This window comes from Egretta garzetta, unplaced genomic scaffold (assembly GCF_000687185.1).
Source record: "Egretta garzetta isolate BGI_Z169 unplaced genomic scaffold, ASM68718v1 scaffold145, whole genome shotgun sequence".
NCBI classification, from domain to species: domain Eukaryota; kingdom Metazoa; phylum Chordata; class Aves; order Pelecaniformes; family Ardeidae; genus Egretta; species Egretta garzetta.
The window spans coordinates 898,678-911,400 of record NW_009259687.1 but is presented as its reverse complement, the minus strand read 5'-3'; the positions used below and the strand labels follow the sequence as shown (position 1 = coordinate 911,400).

The following is a 12,723-nucleotide window of genomic DNA, read 5'->3' as shown; positions in this document are numbered from 1 at the left end:
GGGGAGAGGTGGGGGGGACGTCGTGGTGCCGGCAGCCCTGCCCGCATGCCGGTGAAGCGGCGGGGGAGGATGCGGTGAAACCTAGCTAGTGTTACGTGCTTGCTGGTATTAACAACTGCAGAACACTTCTTGCTAGTAACCTTCTGTAGGTCACTCCTAGTCGTGACATTAATTATGATGCTTTTTCCAGCATTTTTTTAGGTCTTCATTCTTAAAGCAGGAAGTGGTTTATTATGGAAATGTACCTTTGCAGGTATTTGAAAATGCGTAGGTTTGTTAAAAGTGAGAGTGCGTAAGTTCAGTGTGTCCGCTTCTGTGTCTTTCAGGCCCACAAAAAAAGGATCTACTGATTTCTGCCTAGGGTTACAGGGATGAGAGACCCAAGAGATCTTGAACTTTTGTCTTGATATTCCTAGTTTTACAAGAGAGAAAAATGGGGGATGAGGCTTAGCAATTTAAAAATGCAGATGGCAACTAATGGGCTCTTTTGAAGAGAAGGAGAAAGTATCATAAGTATGAAGATTCCCAGGATGCAGTAATTCATTGCTTTGTTTTGCCATTTTTAGGAGCAAAGTGAAAAAGTTCTTTGACTTTTCCTATCAAAAAGGCGTCTTAAGTTTACGTCATTGTTGCAGATGCACAGGTTTACTCTATTTTTTTTTTTAATAATTTCTTAGGGTTTTTCTTCAAATGCTGCATTATGTTGCCTTCAGTTATAGGAGACTTGTATTTTGGCTTCGACTAGTGGATAGCTCTTGAATATAGATTTCTCAGCCTGGGCCCTGGAAGAAGAGGGCTCTATCTTTTTATTTTTTTATCTTATTCTGTAGTACCTTGTTAAGCCAGGTGGTTAAGAGGTGCTGCTGCTTTTGATGCTTATCGTTTCCTGAAATAATTAAAGAACACTAATATCCTTATTCAGGAAAAAAAAAACCCCAAACCTAAAAGCAGAAGAGGTGACTTAGTTGCCACCCAACTGTCCATTAAAATAGTAGCTGCTAGAGCTATCAAATGCAATAGCAAGGGGTTTTCTATACTGTTCTGATGTATTGTATATGATATTGGCATGGAAATTGGAGGAAATGATTTCCATTCTTGGTTATTGTAAACTAACCTTTTTACAAATCATGCATACAGAACACGTCGCATACCGTATAATATATAGAACACTCAGAACGCTTTACCAAACCAACATTAACACTGCAAAACAGGAAAGGCTGCAAATTCAGAAATGCCAGTTTTTGAGATGCACCAGGCTTTTTAATGGGATCTACTGCCAGTTTGTTTTTAGCTTGGGTGCTCTGACTTAAGACCTGATGTGACTTGTAGGAACAGATCTTTACGTGCTGGCAAGTATTCAGTGTGATGGCGTCTTTGAGGAGTTTTGCAGCTAAAGTTAAGAAAGCTTCTACTCAACCTGTGTGAGATGCCCCCCAAACTTCAAAGGAGAACCTCTCATCCCCTCTCCCCTTTTGTCTTCCATTTGAAGTGGTGGCAGTTTTGTAAATGCAGTAAGCAAGTGGAAAAAAATAGATATGTTGGACAAATTTAATAAACAGGACAAATAAGTCTACTCACAGCATTTCTGTCTTTAATATCAATAACTCGGTATTTCTTTAAACATCAGGAGATGGTGGCGTGGATGTGGTGGAAAGGGCCTTCTGAGATGCAAAAGATGGGGTGATGCTCCATTACCACCATTGACAAATATTTCCTTTCGGGCTGCTTCTGATTTAAGTAGCCCTGTTGTTTCCAAGCCTGTAGTATGCCCTCAGCTGTACCAGTGCAACAGAGCGCACAGCTGCAGGGAACTGTTCTGAATTAAATTCAGATTTCACAGTTTGTTTGCCATACATTTGCACAAGTTTGTGGTTGGGGGAGACTAAGCTACTCTAATATTGGAAAAAGTACTTATCGAACTGTGACTGTCGTAGTGAATCACTGTAGTGACCTTTTTTGGCCTTTGAAAATCTGGCCCTTTAATGTGCTGTGTTTATAGTTCTGACATGTACATACGATTAATGTTTTCACTTTTTTATGAGTTATGTGAGAACATAAAAATGACTGTACTTGGTCGCATTAAAGATCCCTCTAGCCCAGTATCCTGCCTCTCTGAGCTGCCAAAAGCAGATGCTTGGAGAAGAGTATAGTGTATATTGAGGAAATACCTCTCCCAGCCTCCAGTAATTTGTGGCTCGCAGGTTTCCGGAACCAGAGGTGATATTTGTTTTTAGTGCCCCCAGTGGGTTTTTTCTTCTATGAATTTGTCCGATCAGTATTTGAAGCCATGTATGCATGTAGCATCCACAACATCCTGTGGCTGAGTGTTGTAAGGCTTAAACATATTTTGTGTGGAAAAAACACTTCTTTTTGTTTGTTTTTGAACTTCCTACCTGCATGTTTCGTGCCTTGTTTGTTAATTCTTGTATTGGGAGAGTTGGTGAAAAAGAGAATATATGTTCTTCTGTGTGGCTTACAGCTGGATAACTTTTTATTTTATTTACCATGCCTTGCTTGTGACTTTTTCCAGAGGCGTTTTAGAAATAAGTGACTCTGTCCTTTTCATTGTCCTTGCTGTTTTCTTTGCACCTTTTGCAGGTCTGTTCCAGATTGGAGGTAGTGATGCAGGGATCAGAGGAACAGGGCTGAGGAACAATAACCAGGACTGGCTACAGTATTTCAGCGTATGACACCCTGTAAACTTATATAGCATATCAGGTTTTATTCTTTAATCTTCTACCTGCTTTTTCTTGACAGTCTTTAAGCATTGAGTTGGCATTTTCGTGGAACTGTCTATTGTTACTCCACAATCACTCTTTTAAGTGGTAATAGCTAGTTCAGAATTTGTCACTGTGTATATAAATTCAGGATTTTTATTTTTTACACTGTGCATCACTTTACATTTATCTGCATTAATCTTATCTGCTATTTTACAGTCCATTTAAAACAGTATCATTAAGGTCTTCTTCAGGTCTTTGTCATCGCATTTGCAACCTTGAATAACTTTAAGCATTTTCAGTAAACTCTGTCATGTAAGTGTTAAGCTTCTTTGCTAGATTTTGCTTTAAAATGTTGAAGGTATTGATCCCAGAACAGATCCTTGTGGAACTCCGCTGGTGATCCTTCTTATTTGGGAAGAAGGGCAATTGTTCCAACTTCTTTCTTCCTATCTGTTAATCAGTCATTAATTCATAGTTGAATTGTCCTTATCCCATGACAGTTTAGTTTCACTGAACGAGGGCATCTTTGTCAAACGCAGCCCACTTGGATTTCCATAAAGTATCAGCTTAATCATTGTATGTTTGCTGACTGCATTGAAGGAGAAAATGGAAAGTTGAGATGGAAGTTACTGTTGCTTAGGAGTGACTGTCACCCTCATCCTCAAGTGTGTTATAAGCATTAGATTGTTTCCATATTGTGCTTACATAATTAGTTTGAGACATTGTGATATTTATTGTGAAAGATGCCACGTGGCTCATAGCCAATATTTGTCAGAGGTGCTTCTATTGGCATGGTCTACTTCACGTAGAAGTCAAAGGTCAAAGTTCTCATTTAAAGGACTCTTCAGTGTCTAGAAGATATGACCTAAGGGGGTTATGATGAATGTATACAAGACCATGGTTGGTATGTAGAGGGTAGATAGCAAACAGCAGCTGTTTTCTCTAGTATTAAGCTAGGAGTCAGGCTTAAAAAGAGAATCTTCATGCAAAAGGCAATACATATATGATTTTTTTTTTGCCAATGGATGCAAAAAGCATTCAGAGCTGAAGTACTGGAGGAGGGATCTAGTGAAGATTCTTAAATAGGCAGGCTGAAGAAAAACCACCTCCACCTGAGGAAAACAGTTGAAATCAGCTACCATCTAGGAGAACATTAGAACAGGGCAAATACATGATGCTTCCCTTTACTCATCTGTAGAGAATGTCTTTGCTATTTGTATAGATTATTTCCATGAGGAACGGGTGTTAGCTTGTGCCTAACAAATCTGAATCCTATCTTCCTCTGAAAGCACGGGGAGAATACACAGACGTGAAGAAAGCTGACGAATCGTGGAAGGTATAGGGGGATGGAGGTTGAGTGTCAAAAGAGTAAAAATAGAGGACACTGAGTATCACTGAACAGCATTCTCTGCTCTAAAGGCATGCAGGGAACGAGTGGGCACTGCCCAGTGGTGCTTTGCTCAGAGGTGTGACAGGGTGAGGGAACAGAAACAGACCCCGTGCTTGTCAGCATTTTACCCTCACTTCTGTCAAGCTTCCCTCTCCCCTTGCTACAGACGGCCAGGGCTGGGAGAGGATTTGTGAATAGATTCCATGACTTTGTGATTTTGTAGGATAGTAGAGATGAAGGGGACAGCAGTAGTGGAATCTCAACAAGCAGTTCAGGGGGCTGGGGGAGGGACTGTGGGTTGTAGAGGCGGGATTTTGGGTTAGATGGACCCTTTGTCTTGTGTAAAGTTTAACTTGGCTGCTGCTGAGGAAGAGTTGGACTGAAATGTTGCTAAACCTGGAGGCTCCCCTGCTGCTTGTATTTTTGTTGTATGGGAAACGTTCAGCTGATGCCAACAGGCAAGCTGCATACATAACAGAGCAAGACGAAAAACCTCCTTAGTCCAGGTTAGTTTTGTGTTGGGGGAGCCCTTTCTATAGGGCAGTCGGTGCAGTGGACTACCTCCAGCTGTAAATTTTGATGTGCCTGAAAAAGGGAGGTCTTGTGTCTTCCCCACATAGTACATTTTGTCATTTCTGCATTGGATTTGCTCAGTATTTCCTGAGCTTTGAACAAGGTAACTGGCTTATAATCAATCATTTAACTATTACAGTCATTTGGAATTGCAGTGCTACAAACTTTCTGAGACAAGCAAAAGTATTCCTTTCGCTCCAGCTGTCTTTGAAACTTTGTAGATCTGTATGTCCCAAAGCCACAATGGATTACTGTGGTTATCCAGTGTGATTTCCCCACATGTGCAGGCTGTGGAGCTTTCCTGAAAGATAAATTAAAACATCTTTCTTAGAAATGGATCTTATCTTAGCCTTAGATCACGGTGTGTCTGTCACCTCTTCTGGAAAGCTCTGCCAATATTTAATTATTCCTGCAGTTAGGAAACTAAACCATGTCTTATTTCAAGGCTAGTTTTGTCTAATGTCCAACTTTCAGCTGTGGAATATGCCTATGCTAGCACAGGCAGTAAAAAGACTCTATTATCTGATATCTTTTCCATGTATAAGTATTTGAAATGTAAAATCGAGCTTCAGTTGGAACAGAAGACGCTGAATTCTTTTTGCTTCTAGCACTTTGTGCTTTCCCCCGATTGTTCTTGGAGTGTATGCACCAAAAATAGGTAGTATTCTGGCAGCAGCCTGGAATAGTGTGATCACAGACAAGGTTTCTTCTCCACTACTGTTTGATACTTGCCTTTTTACAGTTTTGAGGATTGCATTACCACGGTTGGGTGTGTTGTATGAGAGAGAGTTTTGTATGAAAGAGAGTTTTGTAACATCATGTCTATGTGGACATTTCTGCTCCCTGTATTCAGGACATTGTGCAAATTGGTTCAAGACTACTTACAAACGTTAGGTTAGAAAGCTTATCCCCTGCTTCATGTTGTCTTTACAGTTTGATTTTTTTTTTTTTTTTTTTTTGGGGTGGGGGGGGAAGGAATTACAAAGGATCTTTTCCATTGTCTTCTCACCCTGGTTTGTTTGTTTGTGTTTGTTTGTGTGTTTTTTTTTTTTTTTTTTCTTTTTTGAAAGCAGTCAGTGACAGGCAGGGAGAAAGTGGCCAAACCTTGGAGTGCTAGTCAGATTTGTTTTGCCTCCACAGCTGCAAAGAAGCTGTTACCATGCTTTCCTTGTTGTGTGGCAAGGCTGGAAATTGAAGAGATCTTTCTTTTTTCCTAATCAGAACTTCTGTGCTGCAAATATAATAAGCTTTTTCTCTTTTTTCTTTTTTTTTTTTTTTTTTTTCCTTTTCCCTCTAGGTGCCATCAGTGCTATTAAATGCAGTACCTCTATTGTGGTGAGCCCTGTACAATAGACTGCATAACAGTTTGGTGTTCTTTGGTTATTTCTACCATGAGTCTTCCCTTTTGCTTGACAGGTGAAGAAACAAGCTTTTGGAGTTGAGTTGACGCTTTGCTTCTGAGCTTTCTCTACACCTCTGTCTCTCAGACTGCTGATCAGAGCTCTGTTGTAGCTCCTGTTCTGCGCCCCCAGCCATGGATCCTATGGTTAACAGCTCATAACACTCAAAGCTGTTTCTTCTAACTTCATATCAAAACCTACAAGCTGGGATGAATCTTAATCTGAAGAAGATGGAAGTTTATTTCCAAAATTCAAGCAAATATATGGAATCAAATGGATGTATTGGTAGCAATGCAGATTGCATTTGCAATAGTGTAGTTTTTAATATTCACATTACAGGTTCCATAAAAGTAAATATAGATTAAATGTTGCCAAATATGTTCTGTAAGCATCATTGCCGCTTCTTATCAAAGGAGTGAGTCAGAGTGCTGCTGAATTCTAGAAGATTGGGGACCACCTGTTTATGTGAATACTTCTAGCTACCTGTTTTGGGATATTGTTCCTGTTTAGGGCTGATTTTAGGGCAGTTCTGTCCTGTGCCTGTTTCACCAAGGGAGCTAAAGAAAGTTCTAAGGAAGACATTGGTAAAGACTCCTAAATTACAAGCTGTGGATGTGACTTACCATTGAAAACTCAGTTACTGTTTGTAGACCTCAGATTTCCTTTTCCTATCTCCCTTTCTTTGTTGCTGTCTAGCTCTTTTTCTCATTATAGGGCGAGAGAAAAAAATAAGTGGGGGTTTTTATAAGAAGATGCCAAGTTCTAGCCCGTGAAGCTTCTAATATGGTTAACCAGAGTCTAGAGTGTATGGTTGGCTGGCAGGCATTCTTACTCAACCTCGGAGTTTAATTTCTTAAGTTTATCCCCTTCTCTGTGGAGAAATAAAGGTAGTGAAGAAGCCAGAACATAGCTGTGAAAGAAGGAGCTATTCCCTATGACATGTATGGTTCTGTCTCTGTTTTCTTCTCTGTCTTTTTCCTGATAAGACAAGAAAAGAAGCCAGAGAGAACAAACCTCTCAATGTCCTGTAGGTTCGTCCAGCTGCCTTCCATAAGCTGACTCTTGTTGATGCCAGAGCTACTCCTGCTTGACTTCTTCACTAGCCGTAGTTTTGCCTTTCTCTATTTTGATGGGGCAGCAGGGGCAGCTGCTGGCAGCATCACTCCGAGTTCACTTGTATGTTTTTACTAATGTTTAGAAGTATGGGAAGGGGGGAAAGTAGCTGAAGAAGAGAGTCATCTAAAAGCAGGCAAAGGTGAATAGAGTCAAGTGATCAGTTCTGCAATGTGCTTATTAGGTAATCACAGAATTGAGCCAAAAGATTCAACTAGAAGCAGACAAAGGGGATGTAGAGTCAAGTGACCAATTCTGCTATGGGCTTGTTAGATAATAGCAAAATAGAGCCAAAGCGCACATGGCATTTCTCTGGCCTGATATAATAAAAACATCACCTCCCTCGAAGTTGAATATTAATGGAAAAGTCTAATTTGTTTAGATCGATTTCTGTAAATCAATAAGTAGGTAGGCATTGCATCAGCAGCTTAGATGATTCAGCTCGCCCATGTGAGATTTTAGTTTCCTATCACAAGTGAAGAGTAAGAGCAAATGTTGTGTTATTAGCCACATTAATTTAATGTCTTGCATATTAGAATAGCTAAGCAGGCAGTGGAGATATTACGATTATCATAGAATCATTTGGTTGGAAAAGACCTTGAGATCATAGAGTCCAATTGTACCTGTCCACTAAACCATTAATTTAGTAATATATATAGTATATATTATATAACCAAAAGCTTTATCAGCCATCAAGACCTTGTTCCTCAAGAACTACAGTAGCTAAATAGACAGGTCATGTAGAGTCTTAACGATTTCATTTCCACATCAAATAATGATGTGCTGTGGTTAGTGTCTTTTTGTAGTGTTGTAGTGCTATTTGAAGCCTGGTGAAAATGCTGCTCTTTGGAGGAAGAAGCTGAGTCCATGGGCACTCAATAAACTTCTGCCTTTTTGCACAGAAGTAGAAGACTCTTGTTTCAGGTGAGGAAAATGCACTCACTTTTTTGATGTCTTGATAGATGTCACTCTTGGCTACAGGAAGCTGGTGCTCTGCAATATCTCACTGTAGTAGAAAGATCTGAAGGCCTTGTTTCATGTGTGACAAAGTAGCTCTGTTGTTACCTTTAAAACCTGCTTTAAGTCTTCTTTTTACTTGCTCTAAGCTGGTTTTTTGGTGATAGTGTATTATCTAACTTAAAGCTTAGGTCCCATGAACTCTAAAACTAGTAATCTGACAGAAGTTTAGTGGTGGGATGGCAGTACTAGGTTAGCAGTTGGACTTGATGATCTTAAAGGTCTTTTCTAACCTAACTGATTCTGTGATTCTGAGTTATTTTCAAATGTTCTGTTATAAATACATGTTATGGTGCAGTGAGGGAAGGGGGTTCATGACTGAAAACCCAGCAATAATAAAAACATCTAGCTGTCTAGCTTGTCAGTTTTTTGCTATTTGGAATTGCTCTAGCATTAATGGAGGGCGATTGTTTACATGGAAAATAGGATGGTACTCTGTTTCTTTCCAGGAAAAAAATCATGCCTTTGCTATTAGAACTGCATCATAAGTGTTTTCATTTTTTGTTATACATACAGTAAACAATTTAACAATAAAATACTTCCTAAAACCTATTAGTTGGTCTGGATTTTCATGAATGCAAAAGCAAATTGAACTGTCTGTATAGGAAGATTTTTCCCTTAATGTTTGTCTCTTAATGTTTTTTACTACATAGCATGGCAAGTAATTCACCATAAACATTTTCAACAGTAGAAAGCAAAAATAAGTTATTTAACTACCTAATTGAATGACCCTTGGATAATTTTCTTTTTGGGGCCTTTACTGTGTCATGCTAGTATTTCTGAAACTCTTGTAGGTGTTTGGCATCTCAGCTAATTCTGCTAATAGGAAAAATACTTAACAATAGTTACAATAAGAAGCTGAATTTCAGTGCACTTCTGGAGTGCTGCTTCCATTATCTGTACCTTGTCCAAACATCCAGCAATCCATCCAAGACAGATTTCCAGTAACACTTAAATTTGTTGCTTATGAGGCTGCATTCTGCTAGCCCTAATTTCTTGTAGTGATTGTGAGCAATTTATGGAAATTAGCTCAGTATACACTATGTGCATTTATCAATTTGATATGTTAGCTGCTAGCACGTCAGGGTTTAAAAAGAAAAGAAGAATTGAAGATTTTGTAGGTTCTGCCATCCCTGTTAATTTTTCCCTATTAGAGTTGTTGGAAGAGTTCACAGACCAGTTTTTCTTTCATGACGAAAAAGAAAGTAGAGAAGGGTTACAGTGGTAAAGAAATGCTGGCCTCCAGCATATACAAAGCAGTTGTACTAAGGATTGAATTATGTGTATGGTTGGACCCAATCTTGAGACACCTTGTTCTCTCTTCTTAATCCACCCGATAGCAAAAACTAAGTGCAAAAGGTCTGTCCACTAAGGAGCAAGGGGAATTTAGTACTGTCTGTGGAATAAAAACTTAGGAAAACATATTGCAGCTGCATTTCAGGAAGCTTGAAGACTTATGAAATGTAGTAATTGTCAGATTCACTAACTGATACTCAAGCATGCTCTTCTTTTACCCTTTGTTACACAGCTGTGATACTTTGAGCTCGGTAAGAATGACTTTTTTTTAAAAAACAAGTAGTTTTCTAATATGCCTTCCTGTTACTATGTGTACTAACTGGAACTTGATTCTGCTGCTTATGCATGCTTTGTTCATGACACTGAGTCATATACATGCAGAAGGACAGCATAAACACCTGACTTATACTCTACAAATGGTTTAAGCGTGGTTCCATGTTTCCGGGAAGGCTGTCTCTTGGTGCGTGTTGATTTCTGCTTATCCCAGGTATTAAACTTGGGGTTTGCTTCTCTTTGCATTGAAGAGCATACAGCTTAGAATCATCAAATTGCATTTCTCTGCACTCTTTCTTGAAATACAATTTGTCATTACAAAGCAAGCATACAAATCTGCAAAACTGCATAGGTATCTTTGTCCTTTACATGGCTTCCAGGGTTTTCTGAGGAAGCACGTACAAGACCCAAAGAATCCAACTTCACTAATGCAAGTAAAGTGTCAAACTCCTGGAAAGGGGAAACTGGAAAAGAGGATGTAGTGGAGACTTGTGGAGCTCCTTGGGGAAAAAATGCACTGATAGGCAGTGAAATAATTGAATGTCTTGCATTGGTTTTTTTGATGTTTGTTCTGTTAATCTCCTGGTAGATGCATGTCCTGTGTTCCCTGAGGACAAGCTGAGGGGGCTAGAATCAGCTCTTCTTACGACTGTACTTTTTGCCATTTGAATGGAGTAAGACCCCAGTTTTATTTTAAAGAAGCCATTGTAAGGCCCCAGAGCAAGGAAATGTCATCTCAAAAATGGAATGCTTAATAATTAAAACAGGTTTATTAGTCATTAAAATCACACCATTCAATCTTTAGTGTATTTACAAGTGCTTTATTCCCATAAAAATCACATTTTAATATGGAGCCTTAGAAAAGACCTTTAGAAAGAAGTTAAGCAGTCAGGACTGATGTTAAGTGTTCTGGACAGTGACAGAAAATCAGAGTACAAATAAATAAGTGATAGTCACTGTTTTGGAGGAAAGCTTATGTTAACTATACAACTCATTTATAGTGGCTGTAGGCATTTAGATGTTTAAACATTTGGTCATAGATGGATGCAGTGACATATTAGTAGTAGATATGTCTTTCTCTCTTTTATTAAATAACTTGAATTGGATTTGTGCAGTGTGAAGATGGTGGCAAAAACACACGACCCTGAAAGTTAAATTATGCATTCAATTAGTTATTTGTATGTTCTTTGACCTTTGCATTGATCCCTGTTTTTAGGACAGAGGAGAAGCTGTTTACAGCATTGTTTAGCCAGTTTAGCAGATGCTTTAGCAGAAGTGTCTGCTGACTGTAGTCTTTCAGTTTGAGCTTGAGGCCTGGTGATGTTCACGAACATAACAGTTGGGCATTGTTTCTGTTCTCAAGCAGAAGGGAAGAAATACACGGCTTGCCCTTGAAAAAATTTTGGCTGTTGTTTCTTTGGGATGGAACTGTTACGCTGCTTGGTGAGGAGAGGCTTTTATGCCAGACTATAGAGACTCCGTTTCTTTGTGCAGACATTGATAAGAGTTGTGAATTAGTTTATCTTTGCCATTTGATGTGATTTCTGTTAAGAAAAGCTAAGGATCAAGTGTTTATTTTGTTTCCAAAGGTTAACTTAATTTTCTTTAGGTCTAAAGCCATTGGTAGTTTTATTTACAGTCTTATAATGAAATGATAATTTTTTTCCCATTCCATACATGCAGATCTGCTGTTGAGTTTGAGGGAAAATTTGTTCTCAGGAAAATTTTACGAAGTGCTTCTTATTTTTGCTGTGCATTGATGTGCTTATCTCATTTGTGGTAGGAAGTAAGAAGATTTCAGGTGGTTCATGGAGACAAAAATATTGATGCCAAAGGATTGGAACTTCCACTGTCACAAAAAAAAAAAAAAAGTATTTAAGTTTTCATCCTGCTGCAACTAACGATCTTCCTCAGTGATGATAACACCAGATTGAAATTATCTTTGTCTTCCATTGTCATGTATATGAATAGTGTTCTAACTCTTAGCAGACCATTGTCTCTTGTTAGATTTTTTTTTTTTTTTTTTTTTTTATTTGCCACTAGTCTCTGTCTAACTGCAGATGGTTCCACTGCTACTACTATTCCGGTGATAGTTGTGATATATAAAAGCATCCTGGGCAAAAAAGTAGCGTGGTTAGAGGAGATTCCTGTAGTGGTTTTTGGTTTCTTTTCTTTCTGTGCAGCATGCTTTATTCAAGTGAGCTTTATAAATTAAGATAATCTTAAAATTGTATTGCACATCTGTAAGTAGTCATTGAATGTCTAATTAGAAAAGCCCCTTTAACTCACCAAAGTTCAGTCCATGAGTTACCTTTTTCTTTTCTCTGTAGGCAGCTTCATTTGAAACAAGCCTTGGAACAGCAGCTGGGCATGGATTTCTCTCTTGTAGCCCCCTTAGTCTTGGGAAAGTTTTTTAAGGGCTATATCTCATACTGGACCAACAGAGACTTTTACTTGAGACTGTACTTCAAAGTTAATGACTCTTAACATTTTTCTTTCAAAGTGCTTTTTTCAAAAGAAGATTGGAACTCTATACTACTAGTAAATAAGTATTTTTATACAGCATGCAGATCTTAATACACTGTATTATTGTTCACTTGTCAAACTTTGCATTTTCATCTAGAATTTTAAAATTATTTTATTTGTGCCTTAGACATAGAAAATTCTATATTGTTTTGGGCTGAGAATCAAATTTTAATACAGATAACTTCTCAGTTTTTGAAATGTGACCCAGAGCTTCCTGTCTGTAATGTATAAAATTAGGTGAAACTCTCTTCAGGTCCCATTGCTATGAAGCAATTGTTTGTTTATGTAAATTCAATGAACTTTTAACCTATCCACTAGGTTTTGTTCATCTCCGTAGAAAAACAGAGGGAGTTTACATTCCCAATGAAAATGACTTAATTTTAACTTTGTTTTTAAACAGAATTTACACAGGTAT

General features: G+C 38.5%; 1 protein-coding gene across 13 annotated transcripts in view; it reads left to right on the top strand.

The window, feature by feature from the left end:
* Window positions 1-90: 90 nt before the first annotated feature.
* Window positions 91-12,723, top strand: part of MAST2 (microtubule associated serine/threonine kinase 2) — a 193,162-nt gene continuing 180,529 nt past the window's right edge. For 11 of the 13 annotated variants that reach the window (XM_035894212.1, XM_035894210.1, XM_035894208.1 and 8 more), the window contains exon 1: window positions 6,100-8,120. The gene's annotated coding sequence lies outside the window, so the exon portion shown is untranslated. Of the gene's footprint in view, window positions 254-5,986; window positions 6,019-6,099; window positions 8,121-12,723 lie in introns of those variants that run through there. The other 2 variants (XM_035894198.1, XM_035894199.1) reach the window with 2 other exon arrangements.